The 20,013-nt window shown below is 39.0% G+C and overlaps 1 long non-coding RNA gene across 2 annotated transcripts; it reads right to left on the bottom strand.

The window, feature by feature from the left end:
• Positions 1-1,265: 1,265 nt before the first annotated feature.
• Positions 1,266-19,733, bottom strand: LOC126213162 (uncharacterized). Of its 2 annotated transcripts, none has more exons than XR_007541091.1 (3): positions 19,571-19,733; positions 19,321-19,431; positions 1,266-1,403 (listed from the first exon to the last, which is right to left on the bottom strand). It is a non-coding gene; the product is annotated as an uncharacterized LOC126213162 (long non-coding RNA). The 2 variants fall into 2 exon arrangements; XR_007541090.1 differs by lacking the exon at positions 1,266-1,403 and adding an exon at positions 19,130-19,212.
• Between the last annotated feature and the right edge of the window lie 280 nt (positions 19,734-20,013).

Genomic DNA, 20,013 nt, shown 5'->3' on the forward strand with positions numbered 1-20,013 from the left:
TAATTGCATTCTGTTCTGACTGGCTGTCGTCAGTCAGAAACACACTTGGGCCATTGATGTTTCCCCCAAAATATTTTCCCCCACTATCTCTTTCAGCAACTCTAGTCCCATTTCTATAACTCAGCAGCTTTCTGAAGACATAATCAGAACTCCTAGTGGTAAACCTCCACACTCACTGTGAGTAAGTAAAACGAACACTCTGCTGCTGTCGTGATCCAGAGAACCAGTGGAATCCATAAATACAAGTTTGGAAGCAGCTTTTACACGAGTATGGACTTTTTGCATCAGTGGTGAGCAAATGCTGAAAAACAATTATACAAATATTAATAGTAGCTAAATGTATATGCATAAAGTTTTCATCAGACTACAAATTTGTAAATATACTCTTACCATACTATATAATCATCATCTTACTGAATCATCTTGGCACACACAGCTCCAACTTCGCTGTTGTATTCCTCTAACCTCTGTTGTAACAGCTGCTTTCCATCTTTGTTCAAGTCTGTTGGCCCATAATTTTTCTTAAAAACTTTGTTGAACAAATAGTGGCAAAAGTTGTAATCAGGACACCTGCTTCTGTCTGCAAGGACTAAAGGGTAACCTGAACAATTCAGCTGAATTTCAACCTTTATTGACTCAAGAGCAGTGGCTGGTGAATGACCTCTTTCAAACAGGGATATTAATTTTTCTTTGACATCACTTGGTGGTTGTCTAAATCTTAAAGCAGCAGCACTCTCAACACTGTGGTTATGACCCAACACCAAGTTAACCTCACACGGCATTTCCTTGTAGAGCATTGCTTTCTCTACAGACTTACCTCTGTATCTATCATGCACGGCATTAATTGTCACTGTCATTTTTGATGGACAGTTAGTGTTTTTTGTTGCCCTTTGCACTGAACCGTGAACTTTTATACTGCAAGTATTGTGGTGACAGACCAGCCTTTTGTTGTGACTCGCCGATCATTTAAAGTGCCGCCGCGCAATTACGCACGTCCTCTACGTGCGGCGCTGTCTGCCTGCCAGCCATGCAGCAGCGGCGCCACCTAAGCGGCCAGCCGAGCAGCGGCCGCTAGACTGAGACTCAGTGCTTATCTGAACGCTAACATGTTCACATGTCAACTTACTCTGTGACATATATGTGTTGTTGTGTCGTTTCTGAATATACTTATTAAACTGGAAGTTCTAACACCTTTGTTTGCAAACAACATACTTTCCTGATGCAGGTTCAGTGCACCTTATTGTATAAGTTGTTTTTGTTATGTTTTCAAACTGTGCCAACCACTGTCCAAACTCCTCCCTTGATTTAACATCAACATGGATGTTTAAAGATTTAATTTCTTGCACATTACAATCATTTCTGTGCAGCTCCAACACACGTGTTTTCCACTGCAGGAGAATTTCCTGTTAAGAGAGAAGAGCATGTATTACTAATACTTCTGTACTTGGCTTCATTTAAATTATGTCAGAATTTTCCTCCCTACAGTAACATACATTTGATATAAGAAGTGCAGCAGGTATGTAGACACATGGTAGACCAGACCACAATTTCATAAAAACCACCAACAAGTACACATTTTACCTTGGGTAGGGAGTGGTAAAAACAAAATAATATTTAAACTTTAGAAATTTTGGGTGAAAAGCTTTTGTACTCGTCAGAATATGGTTAAAAATGTTTCATATTCACACAAACATTTCACTGAAAAAAGAAAAAATACTTGGGGGCACAAAAAAAGACCTAGTGACTAAATTGAAGAAAGTGCCTACACAGGTGACAGGACAATAAAAGTATGAGGCAAGATAAAAAGAATTCATATAATGGTCTATTAGACATATCTATGTCAAACAAATTAATGTAGTATAAGCTTTGAGGAAAAGGGTAGATTTTTATACATAGGAAATATTAACTATGTCCATTAATGTTACAAACAGTATTTAAACTAATAGTTTTGGCCTAAACAAATTTTTCTAGACACTTCAGTCTGATAGTTCCAATTCCAAATCTTAAGGGAAATGTTTTTAAGGGAAAGACAAATGGACATGTTGGTGTGCTCCTATAGATTATTTAAAATTTGTGAAGTTTCTGGGTGATTAGAGCTGGGTGTTTGGTAAAATCTGAAAAGCAATCCTTACTGGCAAAACTTCTTTTCACTGGTAAATATGCTTTCTGTAGTACCTGAACAAACTCAGCAACAAACTGTTTTACCTTGAATGAAGTTACAGGAAGGCCCATGTAGCCAAGCAAGTATATTCATCTTTACTGAGAACAGATCTTTGTGTATTCAGAACTTTTTAGTATTACTCTCAGATACCAGTGGTATGTTTAAATTACAGTTGAGTAACAGCTTTTATTTACACCTGGCATTAATTTTAAACTACCACAGCATACTCTGTGTCTTTCTCTTAAAGGTTGCAGTTTAATGTAATTTCTAGGCATTCAACACTACTGACAGTCTAATGATTTCCAAATTGAAATACAGAGAGTAAACAAAAAAGTTACTAATTTAAAAAAAAAAGCAAACACTATTTGTAATTAATCTGAACTTAGGACGCAGTCAGCTGCTCAAGATATGATTGCCTTCTGTTTACTCCACTTTTCCTCCACCTTTCCAAACAATGGAAAAAAACAACTCACAGTTTAGTATACAAATGTGTTTTATAATTCCAGTACACAATGTTAATAAGTTTTAGCTGATTATGAAACTTCTTACACATACACATGTTTCACATATATGTGAAACATAAAGAAAAAATGGCCTACGAAAAAAGCCTTCTTTTAAAGGATCATTAAAAGTCTATGTGGGTAACAAGAAACATAAAAACCAAATTCGTACAGAAACATGTATTAAATGGTAATTTTCCAGTACCGAGAAATGAAAATCTGTCAAAATAGGTATACCGCTGTTTTATATTACGATTTGCGTGCGCTGTTTCATACAGTTATTAAATCTCCTGCTTACTATCACACCATTTAAATTACTGGAGTCCACAGCAAGATTTTTAAATGAGGATTTCTGATCAGGTAAACAAGTTGGCTGTACCTTCATCTTATTTCCTTCCATAATGTACTCTAGTAATAGCTATTTTTACCCGATCGTGCTTATTTTATTTTTACCCTACCAATACCCTTATCTTTCATGTTTTATTTGATCCCCGTAATTCTATAATCTTAAGTAGCCAACATTACCAAGTTGCCAATAACAACTGTCAAGTGAGCAGTCTGGTTTGATAGCTTCAAAAAGCAAGCAGAGAATACACCCACTTGAGAAATAGTATTAACTATTTCACTCTGCCTTTCGTTCGCCGACAGCATTATCATTGAACGCAATGAATTTCAACGCTTAAAAAAAACATTAAGTGCAGAAAATTCATACTAAATATGGTACTTACAAATACTTCAGCCTTTCGCTTGTACACAACACTATCTTCGAACGAAATCATTTCCAAAATACAGTACGGAGGACACGCTGACGCAGGAAACGCATACACATACAAACCGAGGCCAACGGGCTTGTTGGCCTCGATACAAACACAATAGTGAGTAGTGACTAACACAAAATTTCGCGCGCGCCCGCCTGATGCACAGCACTTTTTCATTGGTAGTCGTCTGGTGGCTCCTTATTGGTCACTAGCTACAGTGCTCAGACAGTGTGGAGGGGAGATGGCTAGACCCCGGGTCAAGTCAGTACTCGCTTAATGTATCACCATCGGCGCAGTCGTTCGAAAATGTCGCTCACTGGCAAGTTGGCCATAATTTCCCTTTACATAGATTTATGCACTGCAGTCCGCACCTGTCATCTGTCGGTGGTAGTCCGTACTACACGGGTCCGGCTACTCTGCTGCCCTCTCGCGTCACGACTCTACACTACGTGCAGCTGGCTGGGTTAGCATCGCCATTACATCTCTTGCCGTCTTCTGCTTGCCTGGACTTCCACTGGGTAATACGAAATGTGGGAAGAGTTTTTACGTGAAGCACATAAACCTGGAGACACTCGAAGTAAGACCCTATAACAGTAAGTTGGAAAGTATGCTTGAAATTCGATACAAAAACTCAGCTAATATGCAGCGAACAAATCGATAAAGTTGCGGGTTGGGCAGAGGAGAAATGTAAACGGGAAAATAAAATTAACCTGGGCTGCTTTACTGTAAACTCGATATAGGTTTTCCATAACGGATTTTCCTGCTGCTTCGAAAGGCGAAGTTAAGAAATGTTAACCGTTTTGAGTTTCGTGTATGTATGTGTGTGTGTAGCCAAGCACATAGATGATAGATCATTTATCGACCGAGGAAGTTCCAGGCTGTAGTCGCAAGTACGGCTAACGAATGGAAAATTATGGGCACAGCAATTCTGGTGACGTATCAATTCCAACTGCGCGCTGTGCTGTTAAAACACGAACCCTTACGCCGCCGATACTATTGCATTTAGAGCATGTGCTCGGAGAATACTTCTCCGAGCCACTCAAAAATTGATTCCATCTCTTACCCAAATGATAATACACATCATTTTTTTGTTTTCCTTTATTGTAATTTTAATCACCTCATACAAGGTGGGCTGGCAGCAGCATAATACGCTGCTCTTCAGCCTTAAGGGGTACAATAAGATGACATAGGTGACACAGACAATACAAAAAATGGCGGGTAAAGAAAGTAGATACAAAAACAAAAAACAAGATGCCGTTCACGTTGGACGATAAAAACACTAACACTTGCTGACACGGCGCACAAAACACGGAGAACGGCGACGGCACATGTGAACAGTTGAGGTGTAACTGCACGAAACACAACACGAAGCACACACACTAGACACTGATGGCGATTATCTCCGGCGCGCGAATGTTCACTATGCGTGTGCGAGGCCGGGGACCCGCCAAGAGAGGAGGAGGAGGAAGGGGGATGGGAGAGCGAGAGGGGAGAGCAGATATGCCATGGGCAAAGGAGAGAGGGGGAGAGAGGAAGGGGGAGGGGAAGCCCGGGGGAGAGGGTAGGAGGGAGGGGGGAAAGGAAAGAGAAGGGAGGGGAAGGGAGGGGAAGGGAGGGAGGGAGGGTGCCTAAAGGATAGGACACAGGAGGTGGGGGGGGATCAAAGTTGATAGGAGGGGTAGATGCAGGGACGGAGGACATCATCAGGGAGGGGGAGCTGGCGGAAGCCACCTTGGGAGAGGGTAAGGAGGGTTGAGAGATGGAGACCGGGTGGGACGTGGGAATACAGGCGCGGCAGCGGGCGGGGGTGGGAGAGGATCGGGGAGACGAGCGGGTGAGGAGGATCGAGTTTACGGGAGGTGTACAGGATCCGTATCCTTTCAAGGAAAAGGAGGAGGTGGGGGAAGGGAATGAGGTCGTACAGGATACGCGTGGGGGAGGGGAGACGGATGCGATAGGCGAGGCGGAGAGCGTGGCGTTCAAGGATTTGGAGGGATTTATAAAAGGGAGGGGGGGCGGAGATCCAAGCCGGATGGGCATAACAAAGGATAGGGCGGATGAGGGATTTATAGGTGTGGAGGATGGTGGAGGGGTCTAGACCCCACGTACGGCCGGAGAGGAGCTTGAGGAGACTGAGTCGGGAGCGTGCCTTGGCTTGGATCGTCCGGAGGTGGGGAGTCCAGGAGAGGCGACGGTCGAGGGTGACGCCAAGGTACTTAAGGGTGGGGGTGAGGGCGATAGGACGGCCATAGATGGTGATACACATCATTCCAAGTTATCATATCTAAAGAACGCCTTACCAAGAAACTTTGTGGGTATGAAGTATATCCTTCACAAATAATGAAAAGACGTTGGCACTTATTGCTATTTTGTTAGCAAACTGTAAATAAGAAATTGATATACCTGCAAAGATGTGTCTTACGTCCAACGTTTTCGTGCTAAACTTGCCAATGCGATGTAAAATACGCAGCGCTTGAGTAATGTAGTGTTGCTCGGTGTTGCCAACAGATGTCAGCTCAACACGCTGCCTCCGAACTGGGCTAGTTCGTTCGGGCGAAAACAAGGTCTCCCATCCTCACAGCTTTACTTCTGCCAGTACCTCGTCTCCTACCTCCCAAAGTTAACAGAAGCTCTCCTGCGAACCTTACAGAACTAGCACTCCGTCCTCACAGCTTTAGAAGGTAGCAGACGAGGTACTGGCAGAAGTAAAGCTGTGAGGATGGGGCGTGAGCCGTGCTTGGGTGGCTCAGTTGGTAGAGCACTTGTAGGCGAGAGGCAAAGGTCCCGTGTTCGAGTTTCGGTCCGGCACGCAGTTTTAATCTGCCAGGAAGTTTCATATCAGCGCACACATCGCTGCAGAGTGAAAATCTCATTCTGGAAACATTCCCCAGGCTGTGGCTATGCCATGTCTCCGCAATATCCTTTCTTTCAGGAGTGCTAGTTCTGCAAGGTTCGCAGGAGAGCTTCTGTTAACTTTGGAAGGTAGGAGACGAGGTACTGGCAGAAGTAAAGCTGTGAGGATGGGGCGTCAGTCGTGCTTGGGTGGCTCAGTTGGTAAAGCACTTGCCCGCGAGAGGCAAATGTCCCGAGTTCGAGTCTCGGTCCGGCACGCAGTTTCAATCTGCCAGGAAGTTTCATATCAGCGCACACTTCGCTGCAGAGTGAAAATCTCATTCTGGAAACATTCCCCAGGCTGTGGCTATGCCATGTCTCCGCAATATCCTTTCTTTCAGGAGTGCTAGTTCTGCAAGATTCGCAGGAGAGCTTCTGTTAACTTTGGAAGGTAGGAGACGAGGTACTGGCAGAAGTAAAGCTGTGAGGATGGGGCGTGAGTCGTGCTTGGGTGGCTCAGTTGGTAGAGCACTTGCCCGCGAGAGGCAAATGTCCCGAGTTCGAGTCTCGGTCCGGCACGCAGTTTTAATCTGCCAGGAAGTTTCATATCAGCGCACACTCCGCTGCAGAGTGAAAAACTCATTCTGGAGAATGATCCGTGTTTGTTGATGTTCTCATCAAGATAAGTAGATGCTGCGTTGAACTGTAGTAGTAGCACAGCAACAGGGTTTGCGCTGTTCCGATTTCTAAGACACGAAAAGCGGAACGCAAAATAGTTGGAGAGAGAATAAAAAATGTAATATACATTCATGTTTGGGATCCTAATTAGTTGATCGGTTAAAGGGGCTGTGGTTAGAAAATCTTATTTTGCCGTAGAATATAAATGCATAGCATTTATGTAACGCTGTGACGTATGTACTCAAGCTGCAAGTGTTGTGTTGCACTGATGGACGTCATAAACTGCAGATTTAGTTTCGTAATTGTGTGCATATATGAAAGCTGTGTTTTATGCAATGTAGTACTTCTTTAAAGAGTGTGCAAGGCTTCTTGAAAGTTATCTCTCACTTAAACATTCTGACTTGTTAAGTAGTGGAGTTATTGAACTTCATTCACCAAGTATTTAACGATGAAACTCGCCAACAGTAGAAGGAGAGATGCAGCAGAACTGGAGATACTGTGGGAAATTTGCATTTTCAAAACAAGATGCTGAAGAAATAGCAGGTAAGTCCTCATACGAATGTCTCGACTGATATTCTGAAAATTCGTAAATCAAATCAGTGTGTAGTAAACGCACTCATTATTAATAACAATTACAATTAGGGAGTGAATGGTTTAGGGTGTAAGTATAACAATTTCAGTGTTAGAATGTACAATTTTATATCCTAGCTGTGTCACATAAAGAGAAAATGCTGCAGGACAGATTGAATAAAATTATGCTGTGGGTCCTGTTTGTGGGCCAGTACAGTGAGAAAGATTTCCAAGTGCAAAGCAGCCAGTACTGATATTCTTGGATTGTACCAAAAGACTCACACTCTGAACAAAAGTTCCAACAGAATTTAAGCTTCATGCTAGATAATTTGTTCCTGTTTTCTTGCCAATTGGCAGTCATTGTCACCATTTACTATCTGGGGATAACGTAAGGTTATTCGCACTCGGTCGGGTCTGATGCTACACCCATCTGCTTAGGCCCGTGACATAACTGTGATGTGGTGTGTTATGTCATGGTGAGGTTTGATGTTTTTGTCTCTGTGTTTGTAGATGGTGTGCTGTAGCATTTGGGGGCCCTCTCTTGAGTTGGATGTTGGTTAGTGAATTGGTTGACATGAATTGAATGTTTCAGGCTGCTATTGGAAGAATTTGTGCTGGTTTACTGGTGAGATACTTTGAATTTACATATTATAGCTGATGGATCAATTTTTATGTTTGGAACAATCAGTGCCATGTGTTTCTTATGGTCGGAGATTTAATATTAATTTTCTTTGTGTTTATGGCTACATACCAGCTTCTTACAGATTACTGGCTGAAAAGTAATAATAATGAACATATTGATCTGTCACTGCTCATGTAACATTTACATCTACTTCTCAATAGCACAAGCAATCATTGTAGTGTTTCGTGCCACAAGATTTTTGTTAAATATCTATCTTCAGGGCAGATGTTGCCAGAAGAAGCAATTTCAGTTCAGATTTAATGTTGTGTGATGGTTTCCAGCAGCCAGTAGCCTTTAGTTTTATTATTCAGTTTCTATTTACCATTTTTCTTTAATGTGTCATGTTCTGGTGGTCTAAGGATCTGCCACTGGAATTTCTACCAGCATTGCCCTGGGTACGCCCGAGCGCTGACGACGACATTGTGTGTCTTATCTTCCTCATGTTGCGATCTTCACTGAGGCATCTTCCATGTACCCCTCTGTTTACCGTGTCTGGTTTTGAATCGACAAGCGATTTATCATCAGGTGGTACATATTTATTGCATATTTGCAGCATTGTTGTGGCTCATGTAGCTTTGGCAAGAAAACGAAACATGTACGCATGTAATGTGGTGAGTAGTATGTGCGGTTCACACTTGGCCACAGCTGGGCAACTCCAACAATGCTGCAAACATGCAATAAGTATGTACCATGTGATTATAAAGATTCAAAACTGGTCATGGTAAACAAAGATTGAAAAATAATAGAAAAGGTGGCTGGTAACTGTAATTTCTAGAGAGATTGATCCACGACAGTTACCATGCCCCACATATATAATGGACAGATACTAAAGGTTTTTTAATTTTTTGGCACCTGTCAGATTATATTAGTGGGAAAACAATACAAAACTTCTGTGGCTATTGTTTGACCCTTTCATCAGCCTTTGGCGATTTATTGATAAAGGATTATTATGTTTTCTTCTAAATTTCAATTAAAACTACTTTGTGGCTGGCAGTCACCTGTGGTGGTGAACGGTTGCTGGTTGTATACATTATTCCACATACTTGGAACGAACAAGAGCTGCACGTGCAACGCAAACAGAGCAAAACATGTAGTCAGATTACTTTTATTGTTATCGTTGTGAGCAGCACCACTTGATAACTTGGTATTTGATCGAATGCAGGAGTTCTTACTCCTAGGTACTTCATTTGAGATTGATTTGCACCTCACTGGTGACAGAGTGGTGTACTCTACATACAGAAATCGTGTTACTAATCAGTGTAGACTTAATTCTTTTCTGATTTGACAGAATGATGTTATTCTGCTTATGTTTGTCCTTTCCATTACTGCCATGTTCTATCAGAAACTAGTCAATAAACCTTTGATTTATTTTGAGAGACACGTCGCAAACTCAGCACCACAACAAAACGACTACAGGATTGCACAACCAAACGTTTTCTGCCACCGTCCTTCATTTTCTAGGGTGGTTGCCAGGGATAGGCCATGGCCAATACCCAAGAACATTATTTTATATTTTACCATCTGTGCCGAATTAGTGTGTCTGGTAATATAGTAACATTATGGCACTGTCAATAGTAGTATGATAGATAGCTGTAGATAGTAGTATGATAAATAGCTCTTGGACCAAACATAATTCCCTCCTTTTGACAAAGTGGTACAGTGTTCATAGAATAATATTTCTTTGGGTTAGTACACACAGTAACAGAACACTGTTGTAAAAGAGTGCACTAACACTTGCATCAGATCTACATTCGTGAAGTTACTATCCAGCATTAATATTTTATGATAGTTACCTAACACAAAGAGCTACAAAAAAGAACTCTTGGTTAAGTAGTTGTAAGCTTGTTTAGGAAGGACCTCATTTCAGGACGAGATACAAGAAAACATAATAAAAGATATTTATTTTCACAGTTACTTTTTATTTCCTGTACACCATTAAGGATAACATATGTGTAATAAGATACATGAGCACAATACCATTACTTCAGACTAAGAAACATTTATGAATATACACAAGTGGTACAACAGCCTGCCAAAATATTTTAAGAGCAGTAACTGAAATTTGTTTTAAGTAAAATTACAACATACATGTAGTGAACAAGCAACATGGATTTAGAACTTCTCAGTACCTTATGGCATAGTTCAAAATAAAAGAACTGTGATTTTACAATTGAGAGATAGCAGAACCCAAAAACTGAATCTTAGAATACTTCAAATGGCAACATTTGCACACCTATTGCAGTAAACAATATATTAAATCATGATACCACTATGAGTGATCAATATTTACACTGAAAAATAAATTTGTGCATTTTATGTACTCATGTAGAACTGACAAAAATTGTTTGTGTAAACATATTGAAACTCCACTTGTGCAATGTGAAGAGCAATGTTTTAGGGTCATTGGCGAATCTAGAAAATTCGAGCATATCCTGTTGGGTGGCATGCTGAGCAGCTGGGTGGTCCAGCTGTCTCTCGGCCAGTTTGGCGGTGGCCATTCGTGCGGACACACAAGTTGTTTGTGGTCGTGACCGTGTAGAATGCCAGAAAGTGGTTACAGGTAACTTGCTGGAGCACACGGCTGCTTCCACATTTGTCCCTGGCTTTGATGGGATGGGAGATGCCCGGGACAGGACTGGAGTGTGTTGTGGTATGGATCAGGTTTTGCATCTATTGCAGGATAAGCCCCAGGGGGCAATTGATTTGGAATAGGGGCAGGGAAGTATGTCGCGTAAGTTGGGTAAGCAGTTGAATACTTTAGTAGGCGGGGGGGGGGGGGGGGGGGCGGGGGCGGCGAGATATTTTTCATTTCGTGACATGATGAGAGGTTGTCAAGTCGCTGTCATTTTCCGAAGTATCACTAATGAACACTGATGATGACAGAAAAATTGTTATGAAGTATCATTAATGCAGTACAAGTCATCCAGTCGCAGGATTTTAACAAAACTAAATTGTGTGGTTCCTTTAGTCTTAAATCAGTATTTATGTCTCCATGAATACATATTCTGTCCTTAGATCATTTTCAAAAAAAAAAAAAAAAAAAAAAGAGGTCAATTTTCTTCAAGGACAGAGCAAATGCTTCAATATTAGTGTCTGGCATACAGTACAAAAATATAGTTATCATTTTTAACATGGGCCGTAATGGTGCAGCTGCCTCCATTGCATTTTCTATGCTTGTATCAGCCACAGTAAGGACACTGTATTGCACAAGTATTGTAAGCCGGCCAACCTGATTTATGTTTTCTCCTCTGTGGAGCCTCTTCGGTAGCACATCAGTCTGAAGTCATAAAGCTCAAAATCTTAATGAGTACAGGATGGTGTTTGCTAAAAAATGTATGCCCCACCACAATTTTGGTTTCATTTTTTCACATATTGCTTTCAACGTTTCATTGTTGGAAAAAAATTTGCTTATAACTGTCAATATTAATTTGGTTTGTAAAAAGTGTAGTGATCTAGGACTTTGGAAAAGTATAAGGAATCGTTTTATGCATCTGCAGTGGCACTGATCCGTTTGTGGGTACAAGCAAAATACTGAGCATCGTGGCAGATTATGCAAAATTTATAACTAATGGCTCAGTCAGTTAATGAAGCGAGCCAGTTTGCGCATCCTTACCAAAAGTAGCTCAAAATATATTTCTCTGCTATTTGCTACAGTAAAATTTTTAATCGGACATAACTTTTAATTAACATGGTTTGAAACAAAAGTAATTGTATTTTTGCTGTCAGATCCTTAGGCTACAATTGTAACAATGATATCTGACCTAAATAACAAATGGGCAGATTTATGCCTACCTCTCATATGGATATCACTGAAAATCAGAACCAAAAGATGTCCATAGACAGAAAAAGACAGAAAAAAATTATTGGTAGTAGTTGGGGTATAATTGGAACAGGCAGAGGGTGCCAGCTTCATCTGCCACAGTATGCCATGACTGACATACATCAGAGGTCCATCCCCTGTGATACATGGCAGTTGTAGCTGATCTTCACTAAGCCAGAGTTTATTAACACGTAATGCAGTTTTCTTGTCTATGCCTAACAGAATACTAGGATTACGAATATGACCTGACATTTATATAAAAGAATAATAATGAGTCATGACCACAAAGGGGTAAAGGTGGATTCGTAGCCAGCGGCACATCATTGTCCTCACATTGCGTACATTCAACAGAAGCTAGTTGCTTGATTGCATTGAATCCAGACACTCCCAGCAAAGTGATTTGCTCAGAACCACCCATAAAATAATCGCTGTTCGTTTCTTGTTCTGGCAGACTCTCGTACAATGACTTCTTTGTGTTCATCCAAATTCTCTACATTTGTTTGTTTTGCAATTTATTACTAATATAATTGTACATTTGTAATACTTTCCTATGAAAAAAAAATGTGATTCTTTACTTTTTCGTGGATTTGTCTATGCATTTATAGAGGTAACAGTAAATATGACAAGACAGCAAAATAATATAATACTTAAATTCTTATATTAAGCATAAAATGTAAACAAAAAGTGACATATTAAACTCGTGTAATAATACCAGTTAGACATTCTGAACTATTTATCATGAAACAAAGTAGAATTATTTATTGTATGTGGTTAAAAGTCAGTATACCATTCGCCCACTGCATTTTTGGTAGTTACGTACAATATATGTTATGCACAAATGGGGTACATGTCTTTTATCCTGTATGTGCTTTCTGAATTTACCTTCAGTTCGTTTTTGTAACAAAAAGTGCACTAAATAGGGCACAAACATAGACATCGTGCAACTCTACACATCACTACGTTACATCTAGCTCAAAATAACTTGGCACCCACATACGACCAGTCTTGTTCTCAGCTCCAGGTGTGTCTACCTTTTTGTCCCAAAGGAGTGACCATCTCAGTCTGCAGTAATCTGCTGATCAGTGTACTTCATCCACTGTCAGCAGTTGCGTTAATTGTTAATGCAGTGATTTCCTTATTAGGCACTCCGGTTGTAACACCGAAAATGCAGGATTCATGGCACCTGATACCGTTATATAATTTTTTTTTGCTGAATTGTGTGTAAATATTTGTAATTTAAATGCTTTCTTTTAATCAGTAAGAAAGTGTGGTTCATCTGTGAAGGAGACCACATATAGGTCACTGGCGCGACCAGGATTAGTTAAAAACTATGGAACAGTGTACAAAGAAACACATCAAAATTACTGGGTCAGAAGATATGAAATTTTACTTTTCCCATACATTATTGTAGATGGTTCTAAAGTTTCGGTTAATCTTTACGTGTTTCGTTGTGTGTTGTCTACCCGATGTTTCACACTGTGTCGTTAATCACATATGCATGTTATTTTACGCAAGTGCTCTGGTTGACAGAAAGAGTCATCCAGTTTGTGTGCAATTTTTCAAGGATTAACAATAAATGACATATGATATGATAGAGGAGACAATTAGCTTCTACAGTGTGAGAAAAGAAACTGTGTGAGTGAGAAATCATATAGTCCAAAATTACAAGTCTTGGATGTATAAAATATATTTTTATTCACAGAATACATGTGGCAGTAAGATGCTGATTACCAGCTAACTATGTAGGCAGTACAGTTTACTATGTATCCTCTGTATTCGCTTATGCTCAGGAAACCTTATTTTTTACCTTTATATTTATTCTCATTACCAGTTCTCCATTTCGTGAATAGCCTGGTGACACGCAATAATATTTGAAAGTGTTGATGTGTAAGAGAAAACATTAGAAAGGGTATCACGCAGATTGATACCACAACTCTCTGCTCATTTGTGGCAAGATTCCAATTTACAAAATAATTATAATGTTAGGAACAGTAATCTTTCATTCTAGATGTTATAGTATCTAAATGATTATGAAACAGTAACACATCAAACACATAAAAATCGATAAAATAGTAGAAGCATCTGAAACTGTTACATTGTCTTGTAATTAGCATATACTAAAACTGCATTGTAGCACATTGCTCTGTTTTGCTGTTACCCAAAATTGAATGTCTGAAAATGATAAGATGAATTTTGAAAATTCTACACGTATGGAAAATTGACTTTTGATCATTTTTATTTGTAATATCTAAATAGAGCAATACTATCAAACAACTGTTTGAAAACATATATAACAGGTGGGGTTGAGGTTCGCACTGTTCACTGTTGATCTGACATTTGCAAAGGACCGTCTGTGTATCTTTGAGTAGTAAAAATTTGATATCTATAAAAGCATATACTGTTTACTCTATTCACTTACTATGCTGACTGGACCTTAGATTCATATCCTATTCTTGTCAAAAATTTCGGGAAAATGAGGAAGAAAAGACAATTACTTCAGTTGCACCAGATATCTGCCAGCCAGCCATCTGAAGTGTTTACATTTCATCGAATTATAAATTCAGTAAGCTTATATCATTTTCACAGTCAAGAAATGAAAAGCATTTAGTACCAAGATTTTCTTTGTATCGTCAATAGATGGCTTAATGTATAGAGTGGCCCCGCACCAGCAGTCCATGAGAAGTGTGGGACTGGAGCAGTGCAAAATAGGTGAATCTTAAATATTCTATAGTACATAAATCTCTCAGTTTCCATTATAGATGTGATACCTTTGACAATTTTTTGCAGATGTGACTAATGTGTTCTTCCCAGGTCAACTTGGAGTCAATATGGACTCCTAAAAGTTTAGCTGTTCAATTTCCTATATCTTTAGATAGTTCTGACAGAAAATGCTGGTTCTTGTCAGGTTTAGACAGAAGTTTGTTAGAGGAGAACTGTTTTACTGCAGCATCTAGTGATTACAGCCACATTTGTTGTACTACTGAAGTGTCTTGACGAGTTGCAATAGCACATTACAGATTTGGGAATATGATGTGGCAATTGATATGCCAATTCAAAAAAGCTGTACAGACAAGAAATCATTTCTGCAAAGAAAAAAGCTAATGATAACTATATTTATCATTCCAGCAGCAAATATAAAGCAGCATGGAAAATAGTTAAAGCAGAAACAGGGCTAATTGCAGAAAATTTACCTGTTCCTCTAAGTGCAGTTGAACTAAATAATAGTTTCATAAATTCTGGAGAATTAGCTATGACAGATGAAAGTAATTTAGATGATAGTGAGGACAGACTTCCCAAATTGCAGGAAACAGAGTTGACAGGCAACTTGCCAAAATTTGAATGGAGAACCATTTATCTTAAGGATATGCTGGATGTAGTCAGATCACTAAACAACTCCACAACTGAGGACATCCATGGTTTTTCTAATTTTACCATAAAGAAAATATGACACTATATGCATTCCACTGTCTTACTTAATCAATAGGATGTTTACTGAGGGAACATTTCCAGACTGCCTTAAACTGACAATTGTATTGCCCATATACAAAAAGGGAGACAGAAATTCACACCAAAATTACAGACCTATAGCAATAGTACCTATATTATCTAAAATTATTGAAAGTCCAATTAAACGATTTTTTTGAGTGTCACAACCGTCTCAATAAGGCTCAGTATGGATTCCGAACTGGGCTATCAACAATAAAAGCAGTTCAGGAAGTTGTCTTATCAATATTACAAGGTTTTGAGAAAAGGGAACATACCTATACAACTTTATTTGATTTAACTATATATGACGGTAGTATCTGATCCCGAAAGAACAGTTACTGTGGATGACCATGCAGCTTTGCTAGAAATGAAATGCTGCAAACAGGTGTTGATGTACTTCATTGGGGACATGTTGCAGCTAGGGTGTCCATTTAATTGTCATTTTATTTGATTTAACCAAGGCATTTGACACTGCCTCACATAGTATTTTAATTAAGAAACTAGAAAAATATGGAATAACTGAAACAGAACTATTACTGTTGAAATCATATTTGACAAACACAAACCAAATGATCTATATAAATTCAAACAACAAATCTGACCTTCTCAAGGTAAAATATGGAGTCCCACAAGGGTCTGGAGTGGGACCTTTCTTATTCATTGTGTATGTGAATGACTTGCCCAACACATTACCATATAAATCTGTAATGTATGCTGATGACACACCTTTTATCATGTCACATAATGATGTGGATGTTGTCAAACAAATGAACAAATCTATGAAGGAAATGGCAGCTCACTTGTTCCATGAAAATAGACTGTCGTTAAATAGAGATATTAATGATGTACCTAATGAAATCAGACATTCAGTAAAATTGCTAGGCATTTGTCTTGATACCAAATTGTGCTGGAATACTCACACAGAAAAGCTGTGCAGTAGGTTGGAAAGATTTCTATATCTCCTTAGGAAACTGAAGCATTGTGTCAGTAAGGAGTGCATACTTATGGTATACCATGCCTATTTTCATACTCATCTGCATTATGGAATAATTCTTTGGGGAAACTCTGCTGGGGCAAAAGATGTTTTCCTCTGGCAGAAGAAAGCCATTAGATGTATTTTTGGTGTGAGCAATTTAACTTCTTGCGGACAGTGCTTCATTGAGCACAAAATTCTTTCAGTTCCCAGTCTATACATACTTAAAGCACTTATGCATGCCAAAGAGAATTCCCACATGTAGGAAAGCAGGTCAGATGTGCGCTCATATGAAACCAGACTTAGGAACTTATTAGACATTCCTTGGACACGTTTGAGTTAAATCCAAAATAATTTTTTACATGCTGGCAAAACATTTTACAAAAATACATCACATGGAATGACGGAATTGCATGAGAATAGATTTAAAATGGTAGTAGAGACATGGTTGAAAGAGAAGCATTCTATAACATAAGTGAATTCCTACATGATGAAAAAATATGATTCTCTATTATTATAAATGTGATTGTGATCAAAGGAACTGTAATTTATGTCATACAACCACACTGACCTTTTGTATAATCATATACCATATGTTAACTTTTGTGTAATCTTTAGTACCACAATCTGTATAACTATGTAACTACTGACCTTATGTATAATCATTTGTATAACCATCTGACGATGCCTACACAACACAACAGTTGTCTACAGGCAAATAAATAAAATAAATAATCACATTTAAGTTTCTTAATGACTGCATATGAGCAGTAACCACTTATGTAGTGGAGTACAGGCCACACATACTCATCCAATTCCTGTATATCAACATCTTCCACAACTACATTTAACTCTTCATTGTATGTCACTCCTGGAAGGTCATGTATGTCTGTCTCAGTAGAAAAAATGTCATCCTTGGCAATTACAACACCACCCATTTTTGGGACTTTAATATTAATGATACATAGCTTCATACCCTCAGTTTCTTTCTGTCTAAAAAATCTGTCTAATTGACACATGGTAATTACCACCACTCATCTGATAAAATTTACCAAACCTGCTTTCCAGGTCATCAGTTTGAACCTTGCCTGTTAGAATGTATTGCCTCTTTTTCTCATTGAGCCAATACCTAGGCAGATCCACCAATGTGAGAATGGTATGCCCAAGAGCTAAATGTGTTTGTCTGCTAAGACCAATTAAACCCTGAGAATTTTCCTTTATTAACCAATTTGCAAACTGATGTAGGAACTCCAGTATGTGCTTAGAATTCCTGGGTATTGGCTGTTGAATCCTATTTAATAACCTTTCACCTTTTAATAATGTTTTTACATTAACTGCATCCACCACTTGCAAATGATCTCAATGAAAGTTGCAGTATTCAATATTGTGTTTAGAGCCTAATTCTCTGAGAGCAATAGCTGTTGTATGGTCAAAAATATGGAGAGCAAGTTTTACATTCTGCCTTTCTATGGTTCAGGGATACAGTGATTTAAGACATAGCTTGTTTGCAAATGTCAATAAATTTGCCTTTTCCAGCAAATGAAGAGATTTCAAGCTGTTGAAAGACGCAAAACCATCACCCAGCTCATAATTAAAATCCGGAAGCTCTATAATCTCTTCTTTCTGATTCAGCCAGTTGTTTCTTATGCATTTTGATGGGCGCACACTATCGATTAGAAAATAAAATGGCCTCCTTCCAGCACCTGGAGAAGGGTGTCGGTACTTAATTTTAAGTTCGGGTTGGTCACTGGAGTAAGATACAGCTTTCTTATTGATGGTATTATTATGAGATACAATACCAACAACTTCAAACTCCATGCTTTCTAACTTCGATACAATATCTTTAAGGAAGGTGAAAAGAGCAGGGGCGTGCAAGACTTTGACCGGCAGAATATGAGCTACATCGGTGTACTGTGTATCCAAACCACGCACCACGAATACGTAGGCTGCAGATGCAAATTCACTACTATTGTAGGCCTGGCCAACTATGTTTCCACCTTTGTGACTTTAAATGGATTTCATGCACCGAGAGGAGACTGCCTGGTCTTCTTCAGTTAAAAATCTCACTGTCCTAGTTATATATCCCAGAAAATGTGCAGGAACTTGTTCAAGAGCAGTATTACTAGCAAATCCACCACATATTCTAGTCAGAGTAGCAGGGTTAGACATAGTTATTATACCACTGCTTCTTAAAAACTTGTAACACTGAGGAGAAATAGAATGAACTAATGACCACAAAACTAAAATATCCCACGAATATCTTGCAATTTTCTTCTTGCATTTTAGCAATGGAATCTGTTGTTCCATCAAGTTTATAATTTCATGTTTATCTGGCAAGTTTTCAGATAAATTATTCAAAATAGTGGTTATGAAAACAATACCCTCATTAGGTTCCTGATCTTCTCTGTTGCTAAATTTTAACTCGACAATATTAAGAATATTAGCTAACTGTGTTTTGGTACTTACGGTTACTAGAAACTTTATGTTCCCTATTTGACGAAGCTGTTAATCATTGACATGGACAGTGAAAGTGAGATTTGCGTTAATTGTAACATACCACAGAACTCTCAAAAATGGCATTTCACTAATTAAAAGAAAATACACACTACTCAACTTTTTGACACAGGTCCACTCATTTGAATGGCTACTATTAATTTTATCACATAATACCTTCAACGAAAAGAATGATATTTTCCTTCTTGTGGTGTAGTTAAATAATCAGGACATTCTGGCAATAGTGCTGGTATTGCACCTATAAACAAATATTAATTCTCAGTACCTTACCATATAAACCAAGAGTGTAAGAGATTCATCCAATAATTATATAACCTAACTCAAAGTCCGTAAACGACCAACTAACCTTTCCTTAAACGTGGACGATCAAGAGGCGTGTAATTAATCTTCCAGTCTTAGCATCATATGACGATGTACTTCTTTCTATTTCGTGTGCATGGAAATGCAGCTCACAAATCTGTTAAAAATAATGGATTACGTTATGTTAATATGAGAAAAGTTTGGCCTATGTATACAGGTTATGTTTACAAATCACAATTAACACTCAGACTAAACAGAACCATTTCATAGGTTTATTTACTAAAGCTGCTACTTACCACAGAGTGATCTGAAGGGATGAAATTATCACGGTGAACTGCTCTTATCCATTCTCTCCATGCATCTTCATCACGAGGGAAATGGAATGTACTGACTCTTTCCCGAGCAGTATAATTGCCTCTACAAGCAGGCATAAAGTCTTCTTTTTTCCTTTACTGCATTTCGATTCCCCCCCCCCCCCCCCCCCCCTTCACATCCGTACGCTGCTCTGCAGCCTACAGACGTTAAAAACGTAAGAAGAAAAGAAACAAGAAAAACAGGTGATAAAATGGTGACTTAAATTGTAAAACGGCGGAAAATTGTGGAAAGTAGGCATACAGCATCTACGTGGCACGTTTATATGTTGAATTCTGTAAGTCCCTCCAGATCCTTGAGCGTCGTGCACTGCGCCTCGCCTTCTGTATACACCTCACGTCCCCCACAACAACAACAACAACAACAA

Source organism: Schistocerca nitens, chromosome 11 (assembly GCF_023898315.1).
Source record: "Schistocerca nitens isolate TAMUIC-IGC-003100 chromosome 11, iqSchNite1.1, whole genome shotgun sequence".
Lineage (NCBI taxonomy): Eukaryota > Metazoa > Arthropoda > Insecta > Orthoptera > Acrididae > Schistocerca > Schistocerca nitens.